Raw genomic sequence first — 8,668 nt, forward strand, 5'->3', positions numbered from 1 at the left:
GTGCGGAATCAGAGATGGGGAATCAGAGGCAGGGAATCAGAATCAGAAGCAGGGAATCAGAGGCCGGGAATCAGAGGCCGGAATCAGATGCCGGGAATAAGAGGCCGGGAATCAGAGGTGGGGAATCAGAGTCCGGGAATCAGAGATGGGGATTCAGAGGCGGGGAATGAGATATGGGGAATCAGAGGCGGGGAATCAGAGGCGGGGAAACAGATGCGGGGAATCAGATATGGGGAATCAGAGGTGGCGAATCAAAGGCGGTGAATCAGAGATGGGGAATCAGAGGCCGGGAATCAGAGGCAGGGAATCAAACACGGGGAATCAGAGGCGGGGAATCAGAGCTGGGGAATCAGAGGCGGGAAATCAGAGTTGGGGAATCAGAGGCGGGGAAGCAGAGGCAGGGAATCAGACGCGGGGATTCAGAGGCGGGGAATCATAGTTGGGAATCAGAGGCGGATAATCAGATATGGGGAAACAGAGGCGGGGAATCAGGGGCGGGGAAACAGAGGCGGGGAATCAGATATGGGGAATCGGATGCAGGGAATCAGAGGCGAGGAATCGGAGCTGGGGAATCAGAGGCGGGGAATCAGAGTTGGCGCATCAGAGGTGGGGAATTAGATATGGGGAAACAGAGGCGGGGAATCAGAGGCGTGGAAACAGAGGCGGGGAATCAGATATGGGGAATCAGAGGTGCGGAATCAGAGGCAGGTAATCAGATGTGCGGAATCAGAGATGGGGAATCAGAGGCAGGGAATCAGAATCAGAAGCGGGGAGTCAGAGGCCGGGAATCAGAGGCCTGGAATCAGATGCTGGGAATAAGAGGCCGGGAATCAGAGGTGGGGAATCAGAGTCCGGGAATCAGAGATGGGGAGTCAGAGGCGGGAATGAGATATGGAGAATCAGAGGCGGGGAATCAGAGGCGGGGAAGCAGAGGTGGGGAATCAGATATGGGGAATCAGAAGTGGCGAATCAAAGGCGGTGAATCAGAGATGGGGAATCAGAGGCGGGGAATCAGAGGCAGGGAATCAAACACGGGGAATCAGAGGCGGGGAATCAGAGCTGGGGAATCAGAGGCTGGGAATCAAAGTTGGTGAATCAGAGTCAGGGAATCAGATATGGGGAAACAGGGGCGGGGAATCAGAGGCGGGGAAACAGAGGCGGGGAATCAGATATGGGGAATCAGAGGCGGGGAATTAGAGTTGGGGAATCAGAGGCAGGGAATCAGTGGCGGGGAAACAGAGGCGGGGAATCAAACACGGGGAATCAGAGGTGGGGAATCAGAGGTTGGAAATCAGAGGCAGGGAATCAGCGGCGGGGAATCAGAGGCGGGGAATCAGAGGCAGGGAATCAGAGGCGGGGAATCAGAGGCGGGAATCAGAGGCCGGGAATCAGATATGGGGAAACAGAGGCGGGGAATCAGAGGCGGGGAAACAGAGGCTGGGAATCAGATATGGGGAATCAGAGGTGGGGAATCAGAGGTTGGGAATCAGAGGCAGGGAATCAGAGGCTTGGAATCAGATGCAGGGAATCAGATGCGGGGAATCAGAGGCGGGGAATCAGAGCCTGGGAATCAGAGTCTGGGAATCAAAGTTGGGGAATCAGAGGCAGGGAATCAGATATGGGGAAACAGGGGCGGGGAATCAGAGGCGGGGAAACAGAGGCGGGGAATCAGATATGGGGAATCAGAGGCGGGGAATTAGAGTTGGGGTATCAGAGGCGGGGAATCAGAGGCGGGGAAACAGAGGCGGGGAATCAAACACGGGGAATCAGAGGTGGGGAATCAGAGGTTGGGAATCAGAGGCAGGGAATCAGAGGCGGGGAATGAGAGGCAGGGAATCAGATGTGCAGAATCGGAGATGGGGAATCAGAGGCAGGGAATCAGAGGCGGGGAATCAGAGGCAGGGAATCAGAGGCCGGGAATCAGATATGGGGAAACAGAAGCGGGGAATCAGAGGCGGGGAAACAGAGGCTGGGAATCAGGTATGGGGAATCAGAGGTGGGGAATCAGAGGCGGGGAATCAGAGCTGGGGAATCAGAGGTGGGGAATCAAAGTTGGGGAATCAGAGGCGGGGACTTAGATATGGGGAAACAGAGGCGGGGAATCAGAGACGGGGAAACAGAGGCGGGGATTCAGATATGGGGAATCAGAGGTGGGGAATCAGAGGCAGGGAATTAGATGTGCGGAATCAAAAATGGGGAATCAGAGGCAGGGAATCAGAATCAGAAGCAGGGAATCAGAGGCCGGGAATCAGAGGCCGGGAATCAGAGGCCGGAATCAGATGCCGGGAATAAGAGGTCGGGATTCAGAGGTGGGGAATCAGAGTCCGGGAATCAGAGATGGGGAATCAGAGGCGGGGAATGAGATATGGGGAATCAGAGGTGGGGAATCAGAGGCGGGGAAACAGTGGCGAGGAATCAGATATGGGGAATCAGAGGTGGCGAATCAAAGGCGGTGAATCAGAGATGGGGAAACAGAGCTGGGGAATCAGATATGGGGAATCAGAAGTGGCGAATCAAAGGCGGTGAATCAGAGATGGGGAATCAGAGGCGGGGAATCAGAGGCAGGGAATCAAACACGGGGAATCAGAGGCGGGGAATCAGAGCTGGGGAATCAGAGGCTGGGAATCAAAGTTGGTGAATCAGAGTCAGGGAATCAGATATGGGGAAACAGGGGCGGGGAATCAGAGGCGGGGAAACAGAGGCGGGGAATCAGATATGGGGAATCAGAGGCGGGGAATTAGAGTTGGGGAATCAGAGGCGGGGAATCAGTGGCGGGGAAACAGAGGCGGGGAATCAAACACGGGGAATCAGAGGTGGGGAATCAGAGGTTGGAAATCAGAGGCAGGGAATCAGCGGCGGGGAATCAGAGGCGGGGAATCAGAGGCAGGGAATCAGAGGCGGGGAATCAGAGGCGGGAATCAGAGGCCGGGAATCAGATATGGGGAAACAGAGGCGGGGAATCAGAGGCGGGGAATCAGAGGCTGGGAATCAGATATGGGGAATCAGAGGTGGGGAATCAGAGGTTGGGAATCAGAGGCAGGGAATCAGAGGCTTGGAATCAGATGCAGGGAATCAGATGCGGGGAATCAGAGGCGGGGAATCAGAGCCTGGGAATCAGAGTCTGGGAATCAAAGTTGGGGAATCAGAGGCAGGGAATCAGATATGGGGAAACAGGGGCGGGGAATCAGAGGCGGGGAAACAGAGGCGGGGAATCAGATATGGGGAATCAGAGGCGGGGAATTAGAGTTGGGGTATCAGAGGCGGGGAATCAGAGGCGGGGAAACAGAGGCGGGGAATCAAACACGGGGAATCAGAGGTGGGGAATCAGAGGTTGGGAATCAGAGGCAGGGAATCAGAGGCGGGGAATGAGAGGCAGGGAATCAGATGTGCGGAATCGGAGATGGGGAATCAGAGGCAGGGAATCAGAGGCGGGGAATCAGAGGCAGGGAATCAGAGGCCGGGAATCAGATATGGGGAAACAGAAGCGGGGAATCAGAGGCGGGGAAACAGAGGCTGGGAATCAGGTATGGGGAATCAGAGGTGGGGAATCAGAGGCGGGGAATCAGAGCTGGGGAATCAGAGGTGGGGAATCAAAGTTGGGGAATCAGAGGCGGGGACTTAGATATGGGGAAACAGAGGCGGGGAATCAGAGACGGGGAAACAGAGGCGGGGATTCAGATATGGGGAATCAGAGGTGGGGAATCAGAGGCAGGGAATTAGATGTGCGGAATCAAAAATGGGGAATCAGAGGCAGGGAATCAGAATCAGAAGCAGGGAATAAGAGGCCGGGAATCAGAGGCCGGGAATCAGAGGCCGGAATCAGATGCCGGGAATAAGAGGTCGGGAATCAGAGGTGGGGAATCAGAGTCCGGGAATCAGAGATGGGGAATCAGAGGCGGGGAATGAGATATGGGGAATCAGAGGCGGGGAATCAGAGGCGGGGAAACAGTGGCGAGGAATCAGATATGGGGAATCAGAGGTGGCGAATCAAAGGCGGTGAATCAGAGATGGGGAAACAGAGCTGGGGAATCAGAGGCAGGGGATCAAACACGGGGAATCAGAGGCAGGGAATCAGAGCTGGGGAATCAGAGGCGGGGAATCAGAGTTGGGGAATCAGAGACGGGGAATCAGAGCTGGGGAATCAGAGGTGGGGAATCAGAGTCGGGGAATCAGAGGCAGGGAATCGGATGTGCGGAATCAGAGATGGGGAATCAGAGGTGGGGAATCAGAGGCGGTGAATCTGAGATGGGGAATCAGAGGCGGGGAATGAAGCTGGGGAATCAGAGGCAGGGAATCAGAGGCAGGGAATCAAACACGGGGAATCAGAGCTGGGGAATCAGAGGCGGGGAATTAGAGTTGGGGAATCAGAGGAGGGGAATCAGAGGCGGGGAAACAGAGGCGGGGAATCAGATATGGGGAATCAGAGGTGGGGAATCAGAGGTTGGGAATCAGAGGCAGGGAATCAGAGGCGGGGAATCAGAGGCAGGGAATCAGATGTGCGGAATCGGAGATGGGTAATCAGAGGTAGGGAATCAGAGGTGGGGAATCAGAGGCGGGGAATAAGAGGCCGGGAATCAGATATGGGGAAACAGAGGTGGGGAATCAGAGGCGGGGAAACAGAGGCGGGGAATCAGATATGGGGAATCAGAGGTGGGGAATCAGAGGTTGGGAATCAGAGGCAGGGAATCAGAGGCTTGGAATCAGATGCAGGGAATCAGATGCGGGGAATCAGAGGCGGGGAATCAGAGCTGGGAAATCAGAGGTGGGGAATCAGAGGTGGGGAATCAGAGGCAGGGAATCAGATGTGCGGAATCAGAGATGGGGAATCAGAGGCAGGGAATCAGAATCAAAAGCAGGGAATCAGAGGCCGGGAATCAGAGGCCGGAATCAGATGCCGGGAATAAGAGGCCGGGAATCAGAGGTGGGGAATCAGAGTCCGGGAATCAGAGATGGGGATTCAGAGGCGGGGAATGAGATATGGGGAATCAGAGGCGGGGAATCAGAGGCGGGGAAACAGATGCGGGGAATCAGATATGGGGAATCAGAGGTGGCGAATCAAAGGCGGTGAATCAGAGATGGGGAATCAGAGGCCGGGAATCAGAGGCAGGGAATCAAACACGGGGAATCAGAGGCGGGGAATCAGAGCTGGGGAATCAGAGTTGGGGAATCAGAGGCGGGGAAGCAGAGGCAGGGAATCAGACGCGGGCATTCAGAGGCGGGGAATAATAGTTGGGAATCAGAGGCGGATAATCAGATATGGGGAAACAGAGGCGGGGAATCAGGGGCGGGGAAACAGAGGCGGGGAATCAGATATGGGGAATCGGATGCAGGGAATCAGAGGCGGGGAATCAGAGCTGGGGAATCAGAGGCGGGGAATCAGAGTTGGGGCATCAGAGGTGGGGAATTAGATATGGGGAAACAGAGGCGGGGAGTCAGAGGCGTGGAAACAGAGGCGGGGAATCAGATATGGGGAATCAGAGGTGGGGAATCAGAGGCAGGTAATCAGATGTGCGGAATCAGAGATGGGGAATCAGAGGCAGGGAATCAGAATCAGAAGCGGGGAGTCAGAGGCCGGGAATCAGAGGCCTGGAATCAGATGTTGGGAATAAGAGGCCGGGAATCAGAGGTGGGGAATCAGAGTCCGGGAATCAGAGATGGGGAGTCAGAGGCGGGGAATGAGATATGGAGAATCAGAGGCGGGGAATCAGAGGCGGGGAAACAGAGGTGGGGAATCAGATATGGGGAATCAGAGGTGGCGAATCAAAGGCGGTGAATCAGAGATGGGGAATCAGAGGCGGGGAATCAGAGGCTGGGAATCAAACACGGGGAATCAGAGGCGGGGAATCAGAGCTAGGGAATCAGAGGCTGGGAATCAAAGTTGGGGAATCAGAGTCAGGGAATCAGATATGGGGAAACAGGGGCGGGGAATCAGAGGCGGGGAAACAGAGGCAGGGAATCAGATATGGGGAATCAGAGGCGGGGAATTAGAGTTGGGGAATCAGAGGCGGGGAATCAGTGGCGGGGAAACAGAGGCGGGGAATCAAACACGGGGAATCAGAGGTGGGGAATCAGAGGTTGGAAATCAGAGGCAGGGAATCAGAGGCGGGGAATCAGAGTTGGGGATTCAGAGGCGGGGTATCAGATATGGGGAAACAGAGGCGGGGAATCAGAGGCGGGCAAACAGAGGCGGGGAATTAGATATGGGGAATCAGAGGTGGGGAATCAGAGGTGGTGAATCAGAGATGGGGAATCACAGGCGGGGAATCAGAGGCAGGGAATAGAACGCGGGGAATCAGAGGCAGGGAATCAGAGTTGGGGCATCAGAGGTTGGGAATTAGATATGGGGAAACAGAGGCGGGGAATCAGAGGCGGGGAAACAGAGGCGGGAAATCAGATATGGGGAATCAGAGGTGGGGAATCAGAGGCAGGGAATCAGATGTGCAGAATCAGAGATGGGGAATCAGAGGCAGCGAATCAGAATCAGAAGCGGGGAATCAGAGGCCGGGAATCAGAGGCCGGGAATCAGATGCTGGGAATAAGAGGCCGGGAATCAGAGGTGGGGAATCAGAGTCCGGGAATCAGAGATGGGGATTCAGAGGCGGGGAATGAGATATGGAGAATCAGAGGCGGGGAATCAGAGGCGGGGAAACAGAGGTGGGGAATCAGATATGTGGAATCAGAGGTGGCGAATCAAAGGCGGTGAATCAGAGATGGGGAATCAGAGGCGGGGAATCAGAGGCAGGGAATCAAACACGGGAAATCAGAGGCGGGGAATCAGAGCTGGGGAATCAGAGGCGGGGAATCAGAGTTGGGGAATCAGAGGCAGGGAATCAGATATGGGCAAACAAGGGCAGGGAATCAGAGGCGGGGAAACAGAGGCGGGGAATCAGATATGGGGAATCAGAGGTGTGGAATCAGAGGTTGGGAATCAGAGGCAGGGAATCAGAGGCGGCGAATCAGAGATGGGGAATCAGAGGCCGGGAATCGGTGGCAGGGAATCAAACACGGGGAATCAGAGGCGGGGAATCAGAGCTGGGGAATCAGAGGCAGGGAATCAAAGTTGGGGAATCAGAGGCAGGGAATCAGATATGGGGAAACAGGGGCGGGGAATCAGAGGCGGGGAAACAGAGGCAAGGAATCAGATATGGGGAATCAGAGGCGGGGAATTAGAGTTGGGGAATCAGAGGCGGGGAATCAGAGGCGGGGAAACAGAGGCGGGGAATCAAACACGGGGAATCAGAGGTGGGGAATCAGAGGTTGGGAATCAGAGGCATGGAATCAGAGGCGGGGAATCAGAGGCGGGGAATCAGAGGCAGGGAATCAGATGTGCGGAATCGGAGATGGGGAATCAGAGGCAGGGAATCAGAGGCGGGGAATCAGAGTCCGGGAATCAGATATGGGGAAACAGAGGCGGGGAATCAGAGGCGGGGAAACAGAGGCTGGGAATCAGATATGGGGAATCAGAGTTGGGGAATCAGAGGTTGGGAATCAGAGGCAGGGAATCAGAGGCTTGGAATCAGATGCAGGGAATCAGATGCAGGGAATCAGAGGCGGGGAATCAGAGCTGGGGAATCAGAGGTGGGGAATCAGAGTTGGGGAATCAGAGGCGGGGACTTAGATATTGGGAAACAGAGGCGGGGAATCAGAGGCGGGGAAACAGAGGCGGGGAATCAGATATGGGGAATCAGAGATGGGGAATCAGAGGCAGGGAATCAGATGTGCGGAATCAGAGATGGGGAATCAAAGGCAGGGAATCAGAATCAGAAGCAGGGAATCAGAGGCCGGGAATCAGAGGCCGGAATCAGATGCCGGGAATAAGAGGCTGGGAATCAGAGGTGGGGAATCAGAGTCCGGGAATCAGAGATGGGGAATCAGAGGCGGGGAATGAGATATGGGGAATCAGAGGCGGGGAATCAGAGGCGGGGAAACAGAGGCGAGGAATCAGATATGGGGAATCAGAGGTGGCGAATCAAAGGCGTTGAATCAGAGATGGGGAATAAGAGGCGGGGAATCAGAGGCAGGGAATCAAACACGGGGAATCAGAGGCGGGGAATCAGAGCTGGGGAATCAGAGGCAGGGAATCAGAGTTTGGGAATCAGAGGCGGGGAATCAGAGCTTGGGAATCAGAGGTGGGGATCAGAGTCGGGGAATCAGAGGCAGTTAATCAGATGTGCGGAATCCGAGATGGGGAATCAGAGGTGGGGAATCAGAGGCTGTGAATCAGAGATGGGGAATCAGAGGCGGGGAATCATATGCAGGAAATCAGACACGGGGATTCAGTGGCTGTGAATCAGACGGGGGGAATCAAAGGCGGGGAATCAGAGCTGGGGAATCAGAGGCAGGGAATCAGAGTTGGGGATTCAGAGGCGGGGAATCAGATATGGGGAAACAGAGGCGGGGAATCAGAGGCGGGCAAACAGATGTGGGGAATTAGATATGGGGAATCAGAGGTGGGGAATCAGAGGTGGTGAATCAGAGATGGGGAATCACAGGCGGGGAATCAGAGGCAGGGAATAGAACGCGGGGAATCAGAGGCAGGGAATCAGAGTTGGGGCATCAGAGGTTGGGAATTAGATATGGGGAAACAGAGGCGGGGAATCAGAGGCGGGGAAACAGAGGCGGGAAATCAGATATGGGGAATCAGAGGTGGGGAATCAGAGGCAGGGAA

Source organism: Narcine bancroftii, unplaced genomic scaffold, assembly GCF_036971445.1.
Source record: "Narcine bancroftii isolate sNarBan1 unplaced genomic scaffold, sNarBan1.hap1 Scaffold_158, whole genome shotgun sequence".
Taxonomy (NCBI): Eukaryota; Metazoa; Chordata; class Chondrichthyes; order Torpediniformes; family Narcinidae; genus Narcine; species Narcine bancroftii.